The following is a 27,867-nucleotide window of genomic DNA, read 5'->3' as shown; positions in this document are numbered from 1 at the left end:
AATGGGATATAAGGGAACCTCAAGTTCTCTGAGGATTCTAGGACATTTACCACTGTAACATGGTGTAATAGACACTGAAGAGAGCAAAGTATCTTGAGAAAGGAAGGGGGTCACTCATCACATTTAAAATTCAGAAAGTTTGAGGAAAGCCAACCCTCAAAAGTACTAGGAACATCTAATTCTGGCAAAAGTACTGGGAGCATCTAATTCTGGCAAAAAGCTATGTCCCCTGGAATGGGCAGGTAACCTGGGCCATGTGATCATCACATACTGTATTTCAAATTGAAGTGAGAACTAGAATGAGAAAGATGGGACGAGAGTTCAGTTCTACTCATTCCATCTCATTAGCAAGCAAATAAGACAGCAGATAATTAGCATAGCTAATAGGAGAGAAGTGAAAATCTCAAACACTTCCCAGAATAAAAGTGCTAAGCAAAGACTCAAAGGATTCCACAATTAATAAAAACAGTGGAACATGAGTAGAAAATATCCTTAAAAAGAAATAGTATAAGGCAGGAAAAATGTTAAATGCAAAATGGGGATGGTGTATAAACCTGAAAGTCTTCCCTTAATCAAGCTGGTTAATAAAATTTTTAAAAGTTTTCCAGTGAATCGGAATCAGAAATTAGCATTGGAACAAGTAGTATATCTGCTTTGAGGCATGGTATATTTATATGTATAATAAATACTGAGTAGTATAAGCAGACTCAATTGTTCTAGAAAATCATTTTTTTATCAGAAATTTTCAAGAGAAAGACATTGCTCAATATTGCTTTACTGTGGTGTTTATATCCCAGTTTATTTTTAATGATATTTTTATATAGCGTGATGCATATTTTTATATAGACCTATACTGGATAAACCTCACTAACCACTTTAAAGAAAATTACAAAATATAAAAAAAGTGCAAGGCTATTACTTATAAAATATTATTTTAAAAAGTTTTTATCTTATTTGAGTGTGTTACATTATATATATGCAGGTAATACAGGGTTAAATCTGATTATGTGTTACAACTATGTACAATTTCTAAGATTATGCTAGAGAAAGTAGTGAATGTGGCAGGCAAAATGCCTGAAACACATAAGCCTGTCCTCTCTGATTATTCATTTTTTTTGGACTCCCCATTGTTCTTGTCCCACATCTGACTTGAAAAATGGCATCCTTCTGTATAAAAGTTGTTTACTAACAATTACAGAGAAAATTACATCTTTGTCAGCAGTTGGTCAAATTCAATTGTGGTTGAATCTCAAATTCAAATTTTAGGAATATTTTGTTTCCTCAATGTGCATTTAAAAAGCCTGACAATAGTTGTGAACAGCATTTTTTAATGTGAGTCTGCAAATTTTTAATACATGTTCATTCTTCTCTTAAATATACCATCTGTTCTCTTTGTTCTTGTCTCAATGTCTGGTGTTTTCCTGAACTGGAATTTGAAGGTGCTGTGATGAGAAGAGGTCCTTATGGTTGATACTTGCCTCAGTTCAGCATCAAAGATGACCTTCAGATTGGATATGAGTTGGAAATGATACCCAGACCAAATAGGCCACCCTGAAATACCATTAAACTCATATTTGTCTGCTACTTGGGGTTTTAATATTTAATCACTTCAAGCTATTACTAGGATACACAGAAATCACAGTCACACTGGTAGTAAGACGGAAAGGATACACTTGCAACATTTTATTGTGATAATGTTTCTGATATGACTCCCAAGAACTCCATAAAACCCCACGAAAAAGAGATGTGTGGTGGGTCCAGGATTTCTTTGTGTCAGGATTCTAAGCTTTTTTTTTTTTTTTTTTTTTTTTTTTTTTTTTGACTTGTTAAGTCTCTATCATAAATAGAACTCCTATCACGGTTATTTTTAAAGTTCTTTTCCAGTACTTCTAACACCTAAGCCTCCTGTATGTATGATTACATGAACTTTTTTTCTCTTGATTATATCACATTTTGTTGTTTCTTTATATATCTCGTAACACTTTTTTATGTCTTAGGTATGGTGTAAATTTTCTCATGGCAGAATACGTGCCTCTTGCTGGGCTTCTCAGCACTCACAAGCGTTCAGAAATTTCCCATGCTTTTTGCTTTAATTCTCAGCCATCAACTTTCTAAACGGTGTGAGACCTCTCTTTGCTTTTAAAACTTGATTGTCAGTGTTTTCTGGGACTGGGGGTCAGGGATGGGCAAGTAGGGGAAAGGGACCTCCAGTGGAGGTCCCTGTGGGGTTCTATTTGCTCTCCACTGCCATTCCCGACCTTCTGCATCTGTGGAGATTTCTTTCACTCTATAGCTCTTCTCCAGACATTGAAGGACTGCTATAGTCCAGTGACGAACTAGTATTCCTCAGGGGGAATTTTTTGACATCTTCTGCACTCTGGTCAGCATTTAGTCAACTTCCATTTACTCAGTTAAATACTACTACAGCACCATGCATCTGTCTATAGTACTTACTATTTGAATTTTATGTTTACTTCTGTGATTATTTGTTAATGTTAATCTCCTTGACTAGGTTATAATTTCTATGAATTTAGGGATTTTGTTTTTGTCTATTTTTTTGGCAATTTTTCTTGTCATTGTCATTGAACCCAAGGCAAAAAATATTATATATAGCACACTCAGTATATATTAGAAGAATGAGTAGATATATGGTATAATTACATATAATAAATATATTAAACTACATATAATAGCTAAAATATAGGATTATTGGAACTATAAATTAACATTCAAAACAAAGAAATGAGAAAGAGACTAGAACAAAAATAAGTAAGCTGTAAATTACTACATATTTTCCAAAGCAGATGTGATTTTTATTTTGAAGTTTCTTAATTGCAAATCAAAACCAGAAGCATTACAGAAAATATGTATGATCTTAGAGAAACTTATTTCCTAGCAATTAACTCCAAAAGAAATCTTTATACCTGGACTTCTCACATAATAAAATTGTCTAGAAATTCTTTTCTTCCTCCATTTTCTGAGAAACTTAGCATATAACTTTGTATAATAATAATTACAACAACAACAAACATTATAGGAAATACTTATGTGGCACCTACTCTGAGGTCATGCAATTGTTCTACATCATTGTCTTATTTAATCATCTCAACTAGCTATAGGAAGGAGGGACAATTATTATCCACATTGTAATCAAGATGAATCTTTATCTAAAACACACAGAGGCTAAGATTCTGCAGCTAACAAGTGTTGAAGATTGTATTCATTGCTTTATCTAATATGATCAAAATGATAACCAGTACTAGTGAGGAAAAGAGATGATATATTATATATAACATAATTTTATATATGTATTTATTGCTTTATCTAATATGGTCCAAATGATCACCAGGACTAGTGAGGAAATCAGACTATATATATACATACACACACACACACACACACACACATATAAAGTAGGATTTTATATATATTATATATAATTATATATAATATACAGATTATATATATAAAATCTGTGTTCTATGAATAATATATATAAATAGAAAATCTAGAAATGGTTTACACTTCAGTTCTTATTATACAGATTATATATATAAAATCTATGTTCTATGAATAATATATATAAATAGAAATTCTAGAAATGGTTTACACTTCAGTTCTTATTTGCTCTTTGCTCAAGATTTTTTAAACTAAATTATATAATAAGCAAATTGAGTGATTAATCTATATTTCCCCTATATTGTTTTAGCTTCCTCTACTATATTGCAGCCATTATAAAAATAGTAATATAGGAAAATGAATGTAATATGAAAAATGAGAGAGATAAGAGTCTTAATAATTCACACTTTGGGGCAATGGATGTATTATTATATTCCTATTCTAAAACCTATCTTGCTTAATAGTTATTGCTACATGCAGTACAATTTAGAAAGAAATATCGATTCATTATGTAAAATGACTTAATTCTCCTTAAATAATTAAAAGTTATTTGCCTAAATAACTAGTTTCGCCTAACTATAAAATCTTTGGACCTAGAGAAAGAATCTTAAAAGTCTGTAGAAGATGTCCAGTTCAATGGTAAAAATTAGTAATAATATCAACTGTACACTCTTTGTTTGCTATGTGCTAAGGACTTTATTTTATTTGATCCTTTAAGCAAGCCTATGGAGTATGTATATTTTAATATTACCATTTTAGAGTGGTGGGAATTTGGGTTCATATCACTAAGAAAACACAAACTCTGTAGGCTGACTTGAAATCCAATCTCATAAGCACTATAAAAGAGGTGGAAATGCCAGCAATAAAAAACAAGAGGGTGGAAAGAGGGAAATGCCTCAGCGACTTTTACTTTATCTTTTTGAATTCACAGTGTCCCCCTCATAGTATGGTAACAAATTTTACCTTCAAATAGTTATTATAAAAGATTTCTTCTGCTCTTCTTCAACTATGTCTTCACTATTCCAATAGCACATATTACACTTTTATTTTGGTCATTACAACGCTGTTACTCTTTTGTTTAACAGAAGCAAGTATGTTTAGGAGTACCATTGGACTTCTAAATGTTAAATATGGTATTTAAATTCAAAATGTAGACACAGACTTCCAACTAAAGGTTGCATTATCATATTAAGAATTAGCTGAAGTAAATGTTATCAGTAAATAAAGGTAAGACAAATTTGAGATGTGAAACTCTGCCCTAAAGAATAGAAGAAAAGGGAGAAAACACCCAAAAATGCAGAAAAAATGAAATCTCAGTAACTGATGCCTATATTACATTTTGTAGTTTACTGAATACTTTCATAACACTATGTCCTTTAATGTAGACAGTTTGCATTTATACAGACTAAGCAAATTCAATCTGAGGTTGACTTGGTCATGATAAAGATTAAAAACAATCTGTGATTTCAGGCTTTCAAATCTAGATGGCTTGGTTCTTCTGGTATGATCCAATTCAGCAACTATGATTTCAGAGGCACCCCTTCCAAAGCATTGTATAGAGCACTGCAGTAGATAATAACCACAGAGACAGTCTCCGGAGCTCACAATGAAAAAGCAATCATTACATGTAAATACATTATTAGGTTCAAAGATCATAATGATGTTACAATAGAGTTGGAAAACATAAAGGAGCAAGAGAGACCTAAAATTCCTGGGTATATCTACGAAGGCATCTTGGAGACTGTAAGTGTGAATGGGCAAGGAAAAAAAAATACTAGCTTATTTGGAGGCAAAGACATATTTTAGGCTGAAGTGACAACTTACTCAAAAAGCCAGAGGCAAGAAAGGGGAATGACATTTTGGAGGACAGCCTGAAAGGTAATAAGGACAGCCTGGGGCACAAGGGAAAATCAGCATTAAGACTGGAAATGTAGAGAAGGGACAAAATGTGCAGGGCTTTGAAAGAAAAGCTGAGGATTTCCAGCTTGACATTTTGCTCAGAGCCAGCCCTGGGCTTACTTTTCTACAACTTAGCAGAGACAACACAGATAAGAGAGAATCAGGATGAATTTGTTTGGACTCACTTCACAAATGTCCAACTACTGTGGAATGTTTGATGTGTTTCAGAACATGCCTTTCCATGGCTTTCAAATGCGGTGACAAAGGATTTGGACAAGGATATTTTTAACACAGACAAACTCAAATTTCTCTAGGGAATTTTTTGAAAAGTATTATGATCAGATAAAAAATATAAGATGCTCTTATTCAAATGACAAAGTATGATGGAATTCTGAAAATAATCTTTTCCCTGGTTTAAAAAATATCTATCTATATAAAATTATGTCTGCCAGTTATCTAATAAATGCAATTAGTGCAACTAATCATGATAAATTCAGAGCTTAAATAGGCACTAAAATGAAAACATAATGCATTACCTAATCATATATGTCATACCCTATAATAACCTGAACCAAGCCAACTGTGAACATAATACAAAAACCAGAAAATTTGAAGGGAAAAATGCCTAAATGTTTTTGCCTTACTTCATACTTCTTTGTGATTGAAGAAAACAGTTCCTGAGTGGAAAATAACTAAAAATGGAAAGAAAACTCAAAGTTTCTAAAACATAGTTTGAGTTACTTATTCTGTCTTTGTTTAATGAACATAGTTCTTACTAAATGCTTGGCATAGTTCTAAGAACACATAGCACCTTGTGTCTTCAAGGCAAGCAGGAAGGTCTTTCCTTCCAGTTGGCTAAGACCATGAAATGACTATCCCATCACCTTTGCCTTGTTGTGTTGGCTAGAAGGAAATCACCAGCTCTTCCCCCACTCAAGAGGAAGAGATTATACAAGGAAATGACTCATTGGGGGTCATCTTAGAATTCTGCTTACCACAGAGTGTAAGTGTTGTCCTAAGATGGTTACACATTATTTTTCTGTTTAGAAACTTCCAGAGATGAAAGAACAAATGATATCCTGTCCTACTTTTTACATTCTTAGACTACATTATCACATTTTTTCTTAGTATAAATAAACATTGTCCCTGCAATCTTATTTTTCAACCACTTGTATTTGAAATCATCTTCAGATTGTTCATGTTTCCAGTAATCACATCAGAAGCAAAAGTATTCAAGAGAGAAAGACATCCGAATTACATTATCTGCTTTGTAATCTAAATATCTTAATCACATATGCTGAGAAATGTTGTTATATATTACTTAAACATATAAGAGGAGAATTCTAAATTCATCTCCTGTTATGTTTTAATAGCCAACATATCACTAGCAAAGATTTAAAATTCCAAACAATATAATTTCTAGTTAACAAACAATTTTAAAGTTTATATTTCTAAATAATACTTAAAAGTAGAGAAACAGAGCACACTAAAAAATCCAGTATAGTATATTCTCACCCTGTCTTGATGGTTCTGATACTATTCTGTCAGGAAGACAGTCATTTTCTTTTCTTATGGCAAAAGGCTTTCTTTGAGAAATTGACAATCCTTCCACTTTGACAAAGCTAGCCAGAAAAAGGATGGCAGGAATCCTTTAATGTGAATGTCAGTAGAACAAAAATTGAGCGTAACACAAAGGCAGTAAACTCAGGGGTGGGGAAGACATTGTAGACTTTGAGCAGCACCAAACTATAACAGCAGCAGAAAGAAGACAGCATTGGAGCATACACAGAATCTAAGAAAGAACAAATTCCCATTCCATACCTTTTCCTTTCACATTTGGCCCTTTCCTCATTCAGGTCTGAGATCTCCTTAAAATATTTAACATTTTGGTTTTAGCATTTCTGTGTAAATTTCCACCAAAGCATTCTAGGCTCCTCTTATGCTAACCGACCTACTATTCCAGACAAAACCTTCAGCTCACTGCCAGCATTCCTTGTTCCCGGACTAGACTGTATCATGTACCATTCCATAAATATGCCTTATTCTTCTCATCTGTAAAACGGTTCTTACCTCATAGAGTTAAGGAGCAAGCAAGTAAGGTTGCTGGAATATGCCTGACTTGGCACAAAGTGGTTTGAATTAAATTCATTGTTTAAAACAAAAAGATAACTATTACTTTCACTGTAAATTAGCCAAAACTTCAAAGAATAAGAGGAAGACCTCTTGTGACACGGAGAGAAAAGAGGTCCACAGCAGAGCCTGAAGAGGAAGCTGGAAGAAGCCCAAAGAGCAACTGAACATAAACAGGAAGTATTTGTTGTGGGATGGATGGACCAGCATTTGTACCTGACTTCCTGTTGAGCCAATATATAAATTATAATAAGTTATGCTAATGGATTATTTCAGATATTCCAAAGCGAGTTATAAAAAAAATATATATATTGTAGGGACTTAGGAGAAGTAGAGTTACATTTGCCTAGAGAGTAAAGAAAAATTCAGAAGAGAAAATAGGAGCACTTGATATCTTGGAAAAAGCCACCCAGTCCAATCGAAGCCCCATTTTTCAGGTGAGAAACCTGACACTAAGAAAGCTGCAAATTTCTTGAGACCGCATAGCTAAAAGCAAAATTTAAAGTGGTTTAATTTTAAGCCATACATATAAAGATGTAAAACCATACCCAAATCTGGGTTCACTGAAATTACTCAGAACATGTTAACAGGAACTATTACAATCACTATTATTATTAACGGTTATATCATTGATTTGAAGTCTATGTTTTCTAATTTCCAAACTAATGGTCTTTCCATCAGATCTCACAATTCTTGGGCTGTCCATGCTTGTGCAGTACACTGCTACTAATATTTAATTCTTTTATCTTATTGTTTCTTTTCTTCTTCTGCCAGAGACAATATTCAATCCATCCTTTGCAAAACTTCTAGTGTCTGAATTGTTATCAATTTAGTACAACACAAAAGTAATCAAGGCTAATACTGTTTTCAAGGAATATTATTTTGATTCCCATTCTTCATTTATTATTTATAAGTTTAAAAAGTACATATTTTGGACAAAATGACTTTCTATTTTCTGTGACATAGTTTTAGTTTTCATTACGGTTTTTCCATGACAGAGTTGCTTTGAATGTAACCCAAAGTAAAAGCCAGAGTAGATTAAATTTAAGCATTTTCATTTAAGATTTTTAACATTTGCTATACAAATTAAAAGATATATAGACTTTTTACTTCTATTACACTGAATAATAATCTGTTATGCCATACTTGATAAAATTTACTTTTCAAACTATAGTACCATAAAAATTGAATTTCTGATCCACAGTGGATGATAGAAATCTATAAAAGAAGGATGCAAACAAACTTACAAATTTTGGACAGATTAATTTTTAGGTGACTATACCTTAGATACTTGAATTTAAATTTTCTATTATTTAACCTTGTATAGAAAACTCAACATAACTCTATGAACCATTCTTCTGCAATCTTCAATTTCTCCAAATTTAAAATTATATTCACTCTTCAAAACCAGGTATATTTCCATTCTCCATGAAAAAACAACAGAATTAAAAAAATGTATTTAGTTAGCACATATTTTCTACCAGAAATGCTATTATTTAATCCCAGTGGCAACATATATAATTAAGAAAAAAAGAAAAAAGCTCAAAAATGTTTTGTCTTACACAAGTTAGTAAGTATAGAATTCAAACCTAGGCTTCATGTCACATTTGAAATGAAGAATCTTAAATTATTTCTTTTCAGAATACTTTTCTCTTTAAAGTGTATTGGCATCATAGTCAGCAATTTGCTTATGATAATATTCAAGAAAAGGTCGTGACTGTCCCTTTATCACATCTGTTGCTACCGCACACTGTACAGTATGTTGCATGTGGTAAGTACACAACAAACACCCAGATTTTTATTTGTTTGTTTTGTTTTGGTGTGTGAGTTTTAATTAATCCCTGAGGAAGAAGTTTATTGCAAAACATCTTATAAATCCTGGCTCCTGATGCCAAAGAACAGATGTAAAATAGGCAGTTGGCATCCAGCACAATACTTATGCATTTTATTTTTGACAAAAACAACCTTAATGTTCTTCCTCATCCCAACTAAACATTAGACAGGCTTCTTCCTGACTCTAGGCCTTTGACTTTTTCTTAGAACATTTCAGAAAACTTATAATTTTATATTTTTTCCCTGCCCCTTTGAGATGAAAATATTTTAAAACATTCCTTGATCATTTTGCTGCTGTTGTTACTGTTTTGCTGTTGTTTTCGTTTTGTTGTTGTTTTCCTTCAACAACTCAAGAATATCTTTTTCAAAGACCTGGGAGCCATCCCTTTGAATTAAGGAAGATAAGGCCCTATCTCCCAGTTTCTACGGGATAGTAGGATCCCAAGTTTGGTGCCTTTCTCCGAATTGTAAAACTATCTCCTGACACAAAGATTTGAGGAACTTTACCTTTTCTTTCAGTAAAGCCAATGAGCAAACAAAGATGACCTGTGTTCTGATCACAAAGTTAAAAATCCTACCACCTTTTGTTTCAGTGCAGTCAAGGTTAGACTGAGCTCTGATCTCTCTCCTCTACTGCAAATGCCTTGAATGAATCCACTTTGCCTGTTTATTTGTTTGGTGCAATTTTTGCTTTGACCATTTCTTCCCACTGTCACAGAAATGGAAAATAAGAAATTACATTTCACAGAATCTCCCTCCAGTAGGATCCTAATTAGAGACTAGCAATGAAAGACACTCACATAAAATCTGCAATGCTGAAGGAAAGCATAAAACATTAATATTTTCTGGCTTTAGCAGGCAGATGCAGGGACATTGTCAGACATCTGGTCGTTTCTCTGTGAGTTACCTACATTAACGGGTCAATGTACTGTGACCGCCGTTGGCAGTTTTCTGACTGGACAAACTTTCTGATTCTCTGAGGGCTACAAATTAACTTAAAGGTAGCTTTTTCTAACTAATCCTATAGACCTCATGATAACTTGATAAGCAGTTAATTCTCTGCGTTTAGCCTCTTCTTTCTTGAAAAGACCAGAAGGTTCCTGTATTCCTAATTGAACCCTGACTATACCAGAAAAAAAAAGAGAAATGCTTCAACAGTTTGTTTTTCTTAGTTACAGCCCAGTTAAAGGAACGTATAACTATCCTAGTAAAAATTGAGAGACACTTAGATTTCAGAGAAAAAAAACAAAACAAAACATATATAACATTCTTTATTAGTTTCTCTTTTCTTTTTTTTTTTTTTTGAGATGGAGTCTCACTCTGTCACCCAGGCTGTAATGCGGTGGCACGATCTGGGCTGACTGCAACCTCTGCCTCCCGGGTTCAAGTGATTCTCCTGCCTCAACCCCCTGAGAGGCTGGGACTACATGTGCATGTCACCACACCTGGCTAATTTTTTGTGTGTTTTTAATAGAGACGGGGTTTCACCATGTTGGCCAGGATGGTCTTGAACTCCTGACCTCGTGATCCACCCCCCTCGGCCTCCCAAAGTGCTGAGATTACAGGTGTGAGCCACCACGCCCAGCCTCTTTATTACTTTCTAGACATTTTCACTGGCATAGCTTCCTTTCATGTATCTGGAGGCAGTGACAATGTTTCTCCACTGCACAGAATTATATGAACCAAATTTCATCCCTGATGACTCTGTAACAAGACCAAAACACTATACCTTTGGGGCCTTCTTTGTTAATCCTTTTTAGCAGGACTTAGATTTTCCCACTAAGTCTTGCCAAATATACTTTGTTTCAGCTGTGTTATTTCACTGAAGTCTACATTGCAAAACAATCCCTTTCTGTACAGTATTCATGGATTTTTTGCTCTTTCCAACCCCTAATTCCATCATCTCTAATTTTCTTGCCCAGCTAATATGTTAAAACACATGTTGAAAGGGGAATATAAAAATCCTTTAAGCTGCCAGTTGAAGAGCTCAGTTCAGGAGGTTCATGTTACATGTTCACAATTCAAATTTAAAAGTTCTCATCAGATGATCTTTCAAACTACCTTCATTTCTGCTAAGATTAATGTACAAAAATAGAACCTTTTTTCTTTCACAAATTGAATTATGTTGGTTTTAATAAGTAGAGAGTGACCTTTACAGTTGCTTAAAGGAAATCATTTTTTTCTTAAATATGAAAATACTATATTTTAAGAGAATATTTCTATATTTCAAGCATTACTTTACAGATAATTACATACTTAAATAAATATTATTTTATTTGTTTTTTATTATTAAGGGCCTGGTCTTAGTAACAATACTAATAGAGGTTATCATGGCTCATCTTAAAACTCCAAAAATGTACACTTTTAAAGTGTACAGTATTTTACTTCTTAGGTACTTCTAATTTAGTAGATTTTTTTTTCATTTAGATAACATTGCAATTTCAATTTAATATTGTGGAGCTTTGTTCTTTTTTAATCCTTCACATTCTTGAAAACAACACAAAATGCTGGAATTATAAAAACTAGACATTTAATCATATCTATGTATTTCAAAGGAAAGAGTCACTTTGCTACTAATGAATGTGATGAAGAGCTCTTCTCTGGATCTAAATAAGCTCTGTGACAGTGAATGAAAATAGCATTAAGAGTAGAAACATGAAGGAAATTCATGTTTTGTGAAACTAAAAAAGTAAAAATACTGGGATCATAGAGGTGACCATTGCTTGAATTGGTCTAGAATTGCTTGAATATCATACACATTTTTCCAAGAAAATAACAAATTAAAAAATATTATTTGTCTTAAATCATAGCATTTTTTATTCCAATTATAGAATCTGTCATGAAAAAAATATACCATCTACCTAAATTTCCTTTTTAATATCAAACTATCTAGGTAGAAGAGTTTATTTAGTTGAATAACCCAACATGAAAAATACCACTTGTGGTATAAAAATTAGTGAATATGTCTTATTTAATGTATGTGCATTAACTAAATATATTATCTGTTTATAATTTCTTTGTTTAAGGGATTATTTACAGCAACAGCAACAACAACAAAAAAAACTGTTTAATTGCCTAAAAATATGTACTAACATTATACCTACATTTCTGAATTGGCACCTATGAATTTAGCTGAATCTCTTTTATTTTTCTGCATGACTGTCATACCCATGAAAATTAGCATTTTAAAATATGATGTTAGGCATCTTCATACTTCTGGGAAATAAATATTGTTGTTTATTTCAGAATTACAAATTACTAACTAATTTATGGAAATGAACAACTGTTTGAAGGAATAAAATAGCTATTTTCTACTCAAAAGGGAGAAAAGATTTTTCTAAGGAAGATCATACTGAGATTAAACAACAAAACAGGATGGGGAAGTTCTTTGCTTCATATATCAATTTCTTTTGTATACATGATAATATTTCAAAGAGAAAACGTCTTTCCTGTCGATAACATGACAGGTTTATCAGTCATTAGATAAAACATAATTTTTAATTAAAATAACACAGCATTCGAATTTTCAGAAAAGGCATCTGAATTATATATTCATAATTTTACTTTGTGTGTGTGTGTGTGTGTGTGTGTATGTATTCATGTATATACATGAGGTGGTTAAAAGTAGGGACTCTTGGTCAAATGGACTACATTGCAAATCCTGTCTTACTGTTTACTTTCATATATTTGAATGGATGATCTTAGGAAAGTCATTTAGCTTTCTCTACTTTTATTTCCTCACCATGTAAAATGAGAAAAATAAAACATACCTAGAGATATATATCTGTTACATTAACAAGATAGAAGGTGTAGAAGTCTATACCAAAAATTGACATTTATGTGTTAAAGAAATGGAAGTTTAAAAACATTTCAGAGGCCGGGCGCGGTGACTCACGCCTGTAATCCCAGCTCTCAGGGAGGCAGAGGCGGGAGGATAGCTTGAGCCCAGGAGTTCGAGACCTGCCTGGGTAATATAGCGAGACCCCGTTCTCCACAAAAAGGAAAAAAAAAAAAAAAGCATTTCAGAAATACATTTTCTACAGTTGATCTATATTTACCTTAATCTCTGGGAGGCTATTTTTGCAAGATTTTCAATATTTTATGATATGTTTGATACACTTTGGTATACGATCACTGTTACTTCCCACTATTTTACAAAGTAACTATACAGAGTGTATAATCACAAATTTTGAGTAAAAAGTAATAGCATTAATTGATTTGGAAAACAGTGAGTTCTGTGCCACGTAATCAATGCATATACATGATGGCAAATGACCTTTCTAAGTTACTGAAGTAATCCATATATTTAGAAGAAGTAGAGCTAAAGTAATGGTTCCCAAACATAGCAGCACATTAAGTTATCTGGTGAGCATTTAAAGATACAGATAACTTGGTCTAACCCTGATCAAATAAACCTAACCATTTTGAGGGTAACTATTGAGAAATACAAATTTTGAATAAAGCTTATCTGGTAGTTTTTATGAAAATAGTCTTTAAGCAGCAATTCAAACCATTGAATTAGATTTTTTTCTTTATTTATCTAGTATAATAATACCAAAAAAAACCCAAAACTTTACTTAATCTATAGTAAATAAAGCACATTTTAGGATTTTACTTGGTTATAGACCCCATCTTTAATATTAATACAAAAAATGTTTTTCTCTGTCATAATCTTAACACCTCTTAGCATCCAATAAAGGCTATAACATTTGAAGAAAACAAATTATTTATTTTGAGTTCAAGATGCAGCTGTGCTTTCTTTTATGCATACAAAAATAATTATGGAAAAATTATAATAGGCCAGGCACTATATTCTTTAACGTAATGATAGTCTAGAATCATTGCTCCAAATTCAGGCCTACGCATCGCCAATCTCCTAAACTGTTCTTCTTGGGCACTCAGCCCACTGAAAATCCTGCTGACCTAAAATTCTGTTTTCAGTGGCAAGAAAAATATAGGGAGGAAGGCTCACCACACAAAGACTCAGCAGGACATGAAGTGTGGTCCCTGTCTGAGTTATTGCACAACAAATGGCAAAAAGGAGACAGTAGCCCCTGTCAGCCCTGGCCCAGGGCTGTGTCTACATCAATTTAATTTTACAGTTGAGGCTAATTATGCTAAAAACTCAAAAGCATATCAAACATGCAGAGATGCTAAATGGAGTGAAGAGCATTGGTAATAACATGGGTATAAATTATGAGAGGAAAAAAATGATTATTTAAATGTAGTTAAGTATAATGTAACAGATGCCCTTCTGTAAATACAGTAACTTCTCATTCAGCCATCTGTGCTCCAACTTGCTTAGTCAAAAACACGCATTTACAAAATTTTACTCCATTTGCAGGAAGTTATCCTTGCTGGGTTCGTGTATAGGCTGTTTCTGAATTCCAAGCTGTTTTCATTCAACAAGCATGCAACTTGTGAAACAAGAGAATCAAAGCACAAATTTACTTCGTTTGAAACTCTGTGTCTAAATAAGATCCCACATAGGCTCTGTGCTTCCTTAACCCCATTGTTTTGTTTAACTGAGCTTTAGGATTTTGAGATAATTGTAGATTCACATGTAATTGCAAGAAATAATACAATCTCTGATATACTCTACTAGATATTATCTATATATCTAATGTTGATACATAATTTTATGTTTATTAAGAGATATTAGGTACTCCTTACTCAGTTTCCCTCAGTGATAATATCTTGGAAACCTATCACAATTCAATTTTGACCCATGTAATAAAAATATCTCAATAGACTAAGAATCAACTCTCTTAACAAATCAGCTAATGTAGAGGAGAGACAGTATTTTATTCACCTTTGTATAATCACTGACTATTTAATAATATAGTAACAGTTGCAACTGAACTATTGTTTGGAATTAATGGTCTTTGGAATGATTACCAGGGCTGCATTACAAAGAGGTAAGGACCCAGGTGATGGTCAGATTTCTGTTTCTTCACAAGGTAAGGTCATGTATCTCTTTATAATCAATAACTAAAATATCACTGGAATTAGCTTGATATAACATTTTGTCTCTGAACTAAAATAGGGTCCATTTGGATTCTTTTGGTTAAAACTAGGGTCAACATAAAATATTCTAAATGACCTGCTATGAATTCCAAAATAAGTAATCCATACACTTGTATTTACAATACTTGGAACACAGACTTTTAATAACAATAATTGTTGTATGTTTATAATCAACACATAAAAATGTAACTACTGCATTTCATTTGACTTTTATTAGCTTTCAATTTTCAAATTTCAAGGAGTGAAATATTTTTAACATATGTGAATAAATAAATGCATATAAAAATATGTACATAAGAATACTATAAAAGAATGATGACACTTTGATTTAAACTATTTACAGTAGGTATCATAAAATATTAGTTAATTTAGAATGTAACTTACATTATATTTAGCACATAAATTAGATTTCTTGGTTTATTCTGCTTCTCCCATTAACTACTCATATTTTAACTTTTTTTCCCACTTTGCTACTAATGGGAAACAAGAAAAAAGTCATATGATAATAGTCAATTTTTGCTTGTTAACAACTCTGGGAATTAGAGTAAAATGAAGACTTATTTTTTTGGAGATTTATTATACTAGTTCTATAACCCATAGAGGTGAATATTTCAGCTTTGATATTAGTCAGTGCAATTAAATTAAAATGTTTGGCTAATAATAGGGAAAAATAATACTTGGTTCACTGAAAGACCCCTTTAGCCCTTGCATTAGTTTCCTATAGCTACAGTGACAAATTGTTGCAAGCTTGGTGGCTTTAAAAACACAAATAATCTTGTAGTTTTGTAGCTTATGGTTTTGTGAAATGGGTCTTATTAGGGTAAAATGAGATGTCAGCAGGACCTCATTCATTTCTGAAGGATCCAGGGAAGAATCTGTGTACTTGCCCTTGCCAAGTTCTAGAAGTTTCTTATATTTGCTGCTCATGGCTCTCTTTCTCCATCTTCAAAGCCAACAATTACAGGCTGAGTTCTTACACACATTACTCTGACCTCCACTTTTGTAATAAAATTTTTCTCTGCCTCTCTCTTCTGACTTCTTTTCCGCTTTTAAGGACCATTGTGATTACACTGAACTCCACAGGGTAGTGCAGGATAATTTCCCCATCTCAGGATCCTTAATTATATCTCTTAATCAAGGCTCTTCTTCAATTAAGGTAAAATATTCTTAGCTTCTGAAAAGAACAAATGTGGAGGCATCACATTACCTCATTTCCAACTATGCTATAAGGCCATAGTCACCAAAACAGAATGGTACTCATATAAAAACAGGCACAAAAAACAATGAAACAGAATAGAGAATCCAAAAATAAACCCAAATACTTATAGCCAATTGATCCTTGACAAAGCAAACAAAAACATAAAATGGGAAAAGGACATCCTATTTAACAAATAGCACTGGGATAATTGGCAAGCCACATGTAGGAGAATGAAACTGAATCCCATGTCTCACCTTATACAAAATCAACTCAAGATGGATCAAGGACTTAAATCTTAGACCTGAAACTGTAAAAATTCTAGAAAATAACCTGGGAAAAACCCCTCTAGACATTGTCTTACACAAAGATTTCATGACCAATAACCAAAAAGGAAATGCAACAAAAACAAAGATAAATAGGTGGCACTTAATTAAACTAAAGAACTTTTGCATGGAAAAAAGAACAGTCAGCAGAATAAGCAGACAACACACAGAGTGGGAGAAAATCTTGGCAGTCTATATATCTGACAAAGGACTAACATCCAGAATCTACAAGGGACTCAAATTAGCAAGAAAAAAGCCAAATGGGCTGGGGTACTGGTGGCTTACGCCTGTAAACCCAGCCACTTTGGGAGGCCGAGCGGGAGGATCATTTGAGGTCAGGAGTTCAAGACCAGCCTGGCTAACATGGTGAAACCCTGTCTTTACTAAAAAAAAAGAAAATAGCCAGGTGTGGTGGTGCACGCTTGTAGTCCTGGCTACTTGGGAGGCTGAGGTAGGAGAATCTCTTGAACCTGGGAAGCAGAGGTTGTAGTGAACCGAGATCACACCACTGTGCAGCCGCCGGGTTACAGAGAGAGACTCCATCTCAAAAAAAATTAAAAGTAGCAATAGGAATAATAATACTATGATAGAATAAAATTGTAGATTCATTATTATTACTTTAGTGTCCATTTTAAAGCTGGAAGTTATCCATGGCACCTTTCTTTAACTGTCCCCAACCTTATACCCTCAATTAACAAATCTCATTGATTTTACCTCTTAAATATATCTTCAATCTTCTGCTGCTACTAGCCTGACCTGACAGACTTTGCGCTGCAAGGCCATTAAAGGCAGGATTATTATCTCTTCTCCTTACAGATTTAATGCAGGGAGTTAAAAAACTGATCACTCATCAAGAGAAATACAAATAGTTCCCAGTCTAGGACAGCAAGAATAAAAATGAAAAGAGAAGTGTAACTCCTACCATTCATGATACCATAATATATAAGATTAAGATTGAACAAACTAATATTTTACCATTTTGTGATATATAACAATCTTTAAAATTACATGATCTCTCTGTGTTTACATTAGCAAAGCCCAATATTAATGCAACAGCTTTCATTTTTTTCAAAAGTTTGGTATTAATATTAATGAAATTTTGATGTGAATATTAATTTCATGAAAATGGAAAGTGACACCTATTTTGATCCAGGAAAAAAAAGATGTGAACTGAAATGTTTATAGTAGGCCTATTTTGAGGAAAATTAAAAACAACCTAAATGTTACATATGTGAAAATAAATAAATATTATATATCTCTTAGATGAAATATTAGGTAGTGGGAAAAGTATACATATTCATTTGAAAGGTAAAAATATAATTGAGAAGAAAAGTTAGAAAAAATGATTTTTTGGTGTGTAATAGGTTGTAGGATTTTTTAGTTATGAAGTTTTTAAATTTTAAGTTTTAATATTGCTATGTTGTTCTTAGAGTAAATAATTTGATAGTGATGTATCAAAATAAAATATATTAATAACTAACAATAATAGAAAGTCTTTGTATAAAGTGATAATCATTACTATTACTGATTAAGATGCTAGTTTTTCTAGGAAAACGCCTAACAAATCTCTATACCCATGTTGCCTGATATGCATTGCTCATCAGCATTCTGTGAGACGGTGAAGTGGTTAAGAATGTGACCTCTGGATCTAGATTATCTTAATTTGATCTGGCTCTGTCGGTTACAAGCTATATATCCTTGAAAACGTTCCTCTGTCTCTCCATGCCCGGGTTCCTAAATACAGATGTACATAAAATATATAGAACATTGCTAGAGTATAGTTTTGGATAATAACTATTAGCTACAAATAGTAAAGAAATAAAGTTCTTTAAACTCATTAAAGCACCTCTTTTCCCCAAATGTTTCCACCATATTCCCCTTGCATATTGTCTGAATATTTTTTACTATTCTTTTTTTTTCTTTTATGGCAATGGCTATTTAAAATTAAAATAATCCTCAACATACTCCGTGTTCTCCAAACTTGCAAGAATTTTGTGAAGCACTGGAGCATGGTTTATAATGTCAGGGAAGAGAATGTCAAGTGTTTTCAACCTGGGAACCCACAAGTGAGGTACCAGAGTGAACAGCTTGGCTTCTAGTGGGCACTAGGAACAGGTCAGAGGCAGAATCCACCAAATGTAATTAATGGATAGGCAGAGGAGGTTAGACACAAAAGAAACGGCAAAAAAACAGAGTGGCCTATTTTTTACAGTTTTGTCTGGAGTAAGCCCTTGAAATTTGCTTGAAGGCTGAAAAATGTGCTTGCAAGCTCAAAGTTTCTTGTTGCTTAGCTGCCCTCTGAAAGGGTGTATCTAAAATTAGCATGACTTGAATTTATACAATTATATTAAATTTGCCACAGAATTTTTATTAATTAAACATCTGTGGTGTGTTTTAAGATGTGGACTTGTTATTAATACATTCACAACCACAAAAATAAATAAAAATTCACACTCATCAGAAACTAAAATCATCTGAATATGCACCTTAATTTTAGTCAGTGAACATTTAATGAATTCCTATTATTGACAAGACAATAAATTCAATCTTATAAGAGATACAAGATACATAAGACATAGTTCCTTCTCTGACTCTGATGCAAATAACTAATGTAGTTTGTTGAAAGTCATAAGAATTTTAGATAAATAAAGAACAATTGCCATGTCAAAATTTTCAGGCATCTTTCAATATAATGAACTTCTGCAGAAGTTTGAGCAGGCTTTAAATTTACATCTCATAATTATACTGTTGGTATCAGTTGTAAGTCAGGTCTGTGATCCCTAATTAGACTATAAAACAGACAGTCTAGCAGTTTCTAGTCTCAACGACTTTAAAGTGTAGTGTGGAACATGGAAAACGAAACAGACGAAGAAAGGTTAGGGTGATAAAGTCTTTGTATAAATGTTTAAAAGAGAATAAACTATCTTAGCCAAGGAGTGGGACGTTTGGCAGATTCTCTCTGAAAGCAGGTATCTCCAAGCTCAATTTTGAGGGTCAAGAAGGTAGGTAATGGAGTCATTCAGTGAGATAAGAAACAGAAGATAAATTTAAGGATAGGGTCTGTGGGGAGCTGATGAGTTTATATTGAATGTGAGATGTTATTTGACATCAAGGTTTAAGGCTCCAGCAGTCTAAGTTACTGCAAAGCATATTCACATTTTTCAGTGACTGAAGCTTATATAATTGAGAAGAGTATTTTAAGAAAAATAATGCAAAGTTACAAATAGAAAATTAGGTACCAAAGACAATATTTACTAGAATTCTTAGAGAATTGAACTAATAATACATTAGAAATTTATAAAGTTGAAAAATACCACAAACATCACAAAATCTTTCTAGAAAAATATGTTATTAGTATGTTATTATTAATTGTCTGACAAACCAACCTATAAAACATTTCTATTCTCAAATTTTTCATTTAATATTCTTTCCTCACCAATTAATCTGAATATATTTTCTTTAGATAGAATAGAAATATTATTACATTACTTTTCATATGTGTTAAAATTATTTTTAAAAATACACTGTATTTTTTTAAAAAATTTATTTATTATTATTATACTTTAAGTTGTAGGGTACATGTGCATAACGTGCAGGTTTGTTACATATGTATACTTGTGCCATGTTGGTGTGCTGCACCCATCAACTTGTCATTTACATCAGGTATAACTCCCAATGCAATCCCTCCCCCCTCCCCGCTCCCCATGACAGGCCCCTGTGTGTGATGTTCCCCTTCCTGAGTCCAAGTGATCTCATTGTTCAGTTCCCACCTATGAGTGAGAACATGCGGTGTTTGGTTTTCTGTTCTTGTGATAGTTTGCTAAGAATGATGGTTTCCAGCTGCATCCATGTCCCTACAAAGGACACAAACTCATCCTTTTTGATGGCTGCATAGTATTCCATGGTGTATATGTGCCACATTTTCTTAATCCAGTCTGTCACTGATGGACATTTGGGTTGATTCCAAGTCTTTGCTATTGTGAATAGTGCCGCAATAAACATACGAGTGCATGTGTCTTTATAGCAGCATGATTTAGAATCCTTTGGGTATATACCCAGTAATGGGATGGCTGGGTCATATGGTACATCTAGTTCTAGATCCTTGAGGAATCGCCATACTGTTTTCCATAATGGTTGAACTAGTTTACAATCCCACCAACAGTGTAAAAGTGTTCCTATTTCTCCACATCCTCTCCAGCACCTGTTGTTTCCTGACTTTTGAATGATCGCCATTCTAACTGGTGTGAGATGGTATCTCATTGTGGTTTTGATTTGCATTTCTCTGATGGCTAGTGATGATGAGCATTTTTTCATGTGTCTGTTGGCTGTATGAATGTCTTCTTTTGAGAAATGTCTGTTCATATCCAGTTTGCCAGTTTGCCAGTCTATGTCTTTTAATTGGAGCATTTAGTCCATTTACATTTAAGGTTAAGATTGTTATGTGAGAACTTGATCCTGCCATTATGATATTAACTGGTTATTTTGCTTGTTAGTTGATGCAGTTTCTTCCTAGCCTCGATGGTCCTAACATTTTGGCATGTTTTTGCAATGGCTGGTACCGGTTGTTCCTTTCCATGTTTAGTGCTTCCTTCAGGGTCTCTTGTAAGGCAGGCCTAGTGGTGACAAAATCTCTAAGCATTTGCTTATCTGTAAAGGATTTTATTTCTCCTTCACTTACGAAACTTAGTTTGGCTGGATATGAAATTCTGGGTTTAAAATTCTTTTCTTTAAGAATGTTGAATATTGGCCCCCACTCTCTTCTGGCTTGTAGAGTTTCTGCCGAGAGATCTGCTGTTAGTCTGATGGGCTTCCCTTTGTGGGTAACCCGACCTTTCTCTCTGGCTGCCCTTAAGATTTTTTCCTTCATTTCAACTTTGGTGAATCTGGCAATTATGTGTCTTGGAGTTGCTCTTCTCGAGGAGTATCTTTGGGGCGTTCTCTGTATTTCCTGGATTTGAATGTGGCCTGCCCTACTAGGTTGGGGAAGTTCTCCTGGATGATATCCTGAAGAGTGTTTTCCAACTTGGTTCCATCTTCCCCCTCACTTTCAGGCACCCCAATCAGACGTAGATTTGGTCTTTTTACATAATCCCATACTTCTTGCAGGCTTTGTTCATTTCTTTTTCTTCTTTTTTCTTTTGGTTTCTCTTCTTGCTTCATTTCATTCATTTGATCCTCAATCGCTGATACTCTTTCTTCCAGTTGATCGAGTTGGTTACTGAAGCTTGTGCATTTGTCACGTATTTCTCGTGTCATGGTTTTCATCTCTTTCATTTCGTTTAGGACCTTCTCTGCATTAATTACTCTAGCCATCAATTCTTCCACTTTTTTTTCAAGATTTTTAGTTTCTTTGCGCTGGGTACGTAATTCCTCCTTTAGCTCTGAGAAGTTTGATGGACTGAAGCCTTCTTCTCTCATCTCGTCAAAGTCATTCTCCGTCCAGCTTTGATCCGTTGCTGGCGATGAGCTGCGCTCCTTTGCCGGGGGAGATGCGCTCTTATTTTTTGAATTTCCAGCTTTTCTGCCCTGCTTTTTCCCCATCTTTGTGGTTTTATCTGCCTCTGGTCTTTGATGATGGTGATGTACTGATGGGGTTTTGGTGTAGGTGTCCTTCCTGTTTGATAGTTTTCCTTCTAACAGTCAGGACCCTCAGCTGTAGGACTGTTGGGAATTGCTTGAGGTCCACTCCAGACCCTGTTTGTCTGGGTATCAGAAGCAGAGGCTGCAGAAGATAGAATATTTCTGAACAGCGAGTGTACCTGTCTGATTCTTGCTTTGGAAGCTTCCTCTCAGGGGTGTACTCCACCCTGTGAGGTGTGGGGTGTCAGACTGTCCCTAGTGGGGGATGTCTCCCAGTTAGGCTACTCAGGGGTCAGGGACCCACTTGAGCAGGGAGTCTGTCCCTTCTCAGATCTCAACCTCCGTGTTGGGAGATCCACTGCTCTCTTCAAAGCTGTCAGACAGAGTCGTTTGCATCTGCAGAGGTTTCTGCTCTTTTTGTTATTTTTACTGTGCCCTGTCCCCAGAGGTGGAGTCTACAGAGCCAGGCAGGTTTCCTTGAGCTGCTGTGAGCTCCACCCAGTTCGAGCTTCCCAGCAGCTTTGTTTACCTACTTAAGCCTCAGCAATGGTGGGCGCCCCTCCCCCAGCCTCCTTGCTGCCTTGCCTCGATATTGCAGACTGCTGTGCTAGCAATGAGGGAGGCTCCGTGGGCGTGGGACCCTCCCAGCCAGGTGTGGGATATGATCTCCTGGTGTGCCTGATTGCTTAAAGTGCAGTATTGGGGTGGGAGTTACCCGATTTTCCAGGTGTTGTGTGTCTCAGTTCCCCTGGCTAGGAAAAGGGATTCCCTTCCCCCTTGCGCTTCCCAGGTGAGGCGATGCCTCGCCCTGCTTCAGCTCTCCCTGGTCGGGCTGCAGCAGCTGACCAGCACCGATCATCCGGCACTCCCCAGTGAGATGAACCCAGTACCTCAGTTGGAAATGCAGAAATCACCGGTCTCCTGTGTCGCTTGCGCTGGGAGTTGGAGACTGGAGCTGTTCCTATTCGGCCATCTTGCTCCGCCTGGATGCAATTCTTATCTTTGCTCCTCTATAGTTAAGGTAACCCCTGCCTAGCTTCTTTCAAGATATTCTCTTTGATTTTCTAGAGTTTGAATGAATATGGTATGCCTAAGATAGGTTTGTTATTGTTGTTTGCATTTATTCTTTTTCATTCTGATCTTCCTACATCTGTGGTTTGGTGTCTGAAATTTATTTGGAGGAAATTCTGAGTCATTATTTTTCAAATATTTGTTTTGCTCCTTTATTTCTTTTGTTTCTCTCTGGTAGTCCCATTATGATTGTTATACCTTTTAGAATTGTCCTTTGGTTCTTGGATATTGTGTTCCAAACTTTATGTTTTTTCTCTTTGCTTTTCCATTTTGGATATTTCTGGTAACATATCCTGAAAGTCAGAGATTCCTTTCTTAGCCATATCTTTACCCACATTTAAAAAATCTATTCTTCTGTCCATGAACACTTTGGTTTATTCCTCATCTTGGCTGTTGTGAATAATGTTGCAATGTACATATGAGAGCAGATATCACTTCAAAATACTTATTTCATTCTGTTAAGTATATACTCAGAAGTGGGATTGCTAAATCATATGGTAGTTCTAGTTTCAATTTCTAAAGAAACCTCCATACTATTTTCTATAATGGCTATCTCAAGTTAAGATTAGCATCAACAATGAACAAGAATTCTCTTTACTCCACATTCTTGCAAACACAAATTATCTTTTTGATAAAAGCCATTCTAACAGGTGTAAAGTTATATCTAATTGTGGTATTAATTTTAATTTCCCTGATTATTAATTATGTTGAGCTTTTTTATTTACTGGTGGGTTGTTGTATGTCTTCTTTAGAAAATTTCCTCTTCAAACCCTTTTCAATTTTTAAATTGAGTTATCTGTTTTGGTTTAATTTGTTTCTAAGTTTTTTATTTTATTTTTGATATCTATTATGAATGAAATTGTTTTCTTGATTTCTTCTGTAGATAGTTCACTGTTGATATACAGGCATTTTACTGACTTTTGTATATTGATTTTGTGTCCTCCAAGTTTACCATATTTATTTATTAGTTGTAGCACTTTTTTGCTAGATATGGAGTCTTTGGGATTTTCTATATGGAAGATTACATCATCTGCTAAAAGGAAAATTTTAATTTTTTATTTTCTAACCTGGGTGCCTTTATTTATTTTTCTTATATAATTGCTTTGGCTAGTATGTTTAGTGCTTTGTTAAATACAAATGACAAGAATGGGCATCCTTGTCTTATTTCTGATCTTAGGGAAAAAGCTTTCTTTTTTTTTTTTTTCTTAACTGTTAAGCAGGATGTTAACTGTGCTTATCATATATAGTCTTTATTATGGTGAGGTTTATTTCTATTATGCCTAAGTTTTTCAGAGTTTTTATGATGAAACCATACAAATTTTGTCAAATACATTTTCTGCATCTGTAAAGATGTTCATATGGTTTTTATCTTCCATACTGTTAATGTGGCATATCACATTTCATGATTTGCATACCAAAGACAAATTCCATTTAGTCATGGGATATGAATCTTTTAATGGTCTACTGAATTTGGTTTACTAGTATTATGTTGAAAATTTTGCATCTATGTTCATTAGAGGTATTAATCTTTTTTTTCCTGTAGTGGTCTTCTGCGCATTGTTTTATATCCTTATTTTTTGTAAATCATTAAGAAGCACAATCATGTAAAAATAAATAATAGAGATTTTAGAGTTTCTGCTGAGATATGTTTTATATAGATGCTAGAAAATGGTTGCCAAAGGCAGAATTGTTTCCAGACAACCTTTGGATAGGAAAGGAAACTGAATTGTTAACTGAATGTATTTCATCTTTTGCATCCACAATTTCTTTTTTTCTCTGAGTTAAATACTACAATAGGTAAGAAATGCAGATTAAATTATTCCTCATCTGCTATCTTTAATTCTGAGATGCAACGTGCATATGTTAAACTCCAGAACCTATAGTCCCCCCATAATCAAATGGGTTACAAATGTTAGTCCATAAAAGAAAATATTGGAAACAATTTTATCTGTTTTGTTCTCACTACCAAAACCATGATTTCCAATCCATTATTTTTTTTTAAAAAAGTAAACAAAGTCAAACATATTTAACAATATTTGTTCTGGTTGCAGTTGTTGAATCCGTTGGTGCATACAGAATTGCTGACTAATTGTGTATGTTAGCAGCTATTCTGTACAATTGAACATCTGTTTGCAGGTGCAAATGTGCTAGATAATGAAAAGGTGGATTGTAGTGAATGTAAATATCTATTATTTGGAGATTAGTTCTTATAGTTTTTACACATTAACTATTTAAAAAAATTTTCACTACAATCTATCTGTGCCCTCTATGAAAACGTTCTTTGCCTAAAACATGAGAAAAAATTATCAATCATGTGTATTATTTCATAATCACTATATTCTCTTTCCTCAGAAATACGCCTATGAGACATGATCTCTGCACTTGGTAAATTTAGATGATTCTAAAGAACTAAACCAATAATAAGCAGTACAAAACAGACTACATTGTCAAAGAGTTTCAAGTGAAAAAAAAAATAGAGAACTTGGATTTAAAACATCTTTGTCTAAGTGCCCAATAACTAGTAGTAATAATGTGAACTTAAACAAATTAACATCTCTAAATGTTCAGTTTCCTTTGAATTAAGAAGGAGATAATTTTACTACAACTTTAATTATTGAGCTGCGATTAGAAATGTGCACAAGCAACTGTTTGCATGGTAACAGGTTAGTGAGCTTGATATCATCTGCCCTGGGTATTCTCAAAAACACAAATACCCTATGTGAGGTTCCAGGGGCAGTTATGAGGTCTCATGTTTAACAAAAGCCACTATTGTGGATAAATTAATAATCATAGACATTTGTAAGAAAATGTCTAATGTGGTTATTAATTCCAGCTATATTGATTTTTTTTAGGCTTCATACTAATATATAAGCCAAATGATAATTGGGATCATTGTGCTTCTTTACTGATGAAACCCAAGACTGGTATATAGTAGATGATCAATAATTTCTTCTAGAGGAGTAAATAAAATGGCTAGCAGAAGTTCAAGGTAGGCTCTAGATACTATCTCAAACATATTTCATGGTAATAACTGGGAACTTTATCACAATCATATGGTTTGATATTGTTTATAGTTGCAGATTTTATCTTTGTTGCATGCTTCTATAAACCTAAAAATAAAAAGGGGCCAATCTATTCCTTTGGCATGAAACAGAACAACAGGAAATTGGATAGAGAAAACTTGTCTGATCAAGGAGGTGAAGGAAGGGAGAAAAAAAGCTGTAATTTTAAAAACCAGTGACTGAAAAACTACAGATACTGAGTACTGATCTGATCAGCTGTTCAGGCATAATAGAGGGTCTTAAGAAATTTTTTTTTCTTTTGCTGTTTTTTTTTTTTTTCCTGACAGATTCTCACTCTGTTGCCCAGGCTAGAGATGAGTGACACAATCATAGGTCATTGCAGCCTGGATCGCCCAGGCTCAAGTGAAGGAATCCTCTTGCCTCAGCTTCCCAAGTAGCTGGAACTACAGGTGAGTGGACAAGCCTGGCTATTTTTTTTACATTTTTAGTAAAGACAAGGTCTCTCTACGTTGCCCAGGTTTGGTCTTGCACTAGAGCTCAAGCAATTCTCTCACCTCGGCCTCCCAAAGTGTTGAGATTACAGGTGTGAGCCACTGCACCTGACCACTCTTAAAAATGTTCTACAACACCAGCAGTCAGTGTGGGTTCTTGTATAGACTGAATGGGATATTGGATATGGAAGTGATTCATTAAACTAAAAATACTATTTATCATTGTTGAATGCTAAATTGAGTGGTACAAACTGAAAGACTTTTTGGAAGAGTCTAGATAGGGAGATGGAAATAAAAGAGAGAAGATATCATTTGATAAATGATCAACAGCCTGTACAAAGACAAAGAGGCAGGGTGAGCTTGTTAGTGTAGGAAGAATGAAGTAACTAGGGAAAAACAAAAATCTATTCACAGAGTCTTCCTCCACATCCCTAAAGGTGTTCATTTGTCTTTTGAAGGGCTGCAGTTTCTCAATTAGTCTCTTAGCAAAGACATCCATGTTGAGTAAATAAACTGAAATGAGAATAGCACCATCATTGCAGGCAATAAGCAAAAAATAAGATTTAAGGAAATATAAGTGCTTGTGGTCTACAGACTTGTAAATAGAAAGATAAAGGTAAGAAAATCAGCCTTCCCAATAAGTAAAGAATAACAGTAAAAGGGTGAACACTCCAGGTTGAGAAACTTACTATTTATAGGAACACTAAAAGAGGGAAATAAAGGTGATTGTGCAAAGAAACACTTTAAAACATGTGTCAATATAATTGGTACTTCAAAGACAACAGGAATGATAAAAGATGATTTCATGATTTAGACCTCACGGAATAATTGAGTGGCTTTGAACAAATAGGAAAAAGGATGAGAATGACTATCATCTGTTTGCATCTAGCACT

This window comes from Macaca mulatta, chromosome 14, assembly GCF_049350105.2.
Source record: "Macaca mulatta isolate MMU2019108-1 chromosome 14, T2T-MMU8v2.0, whole genome shotgun sequence".
NCBI lineage: Eukaryota > Metazoa > Chordata > Mammalia > Primates > Cercopithecidae > Macaca > Macaca mulatta.
Note: the sequence above shows the minus strand (reverse complement) of the source record.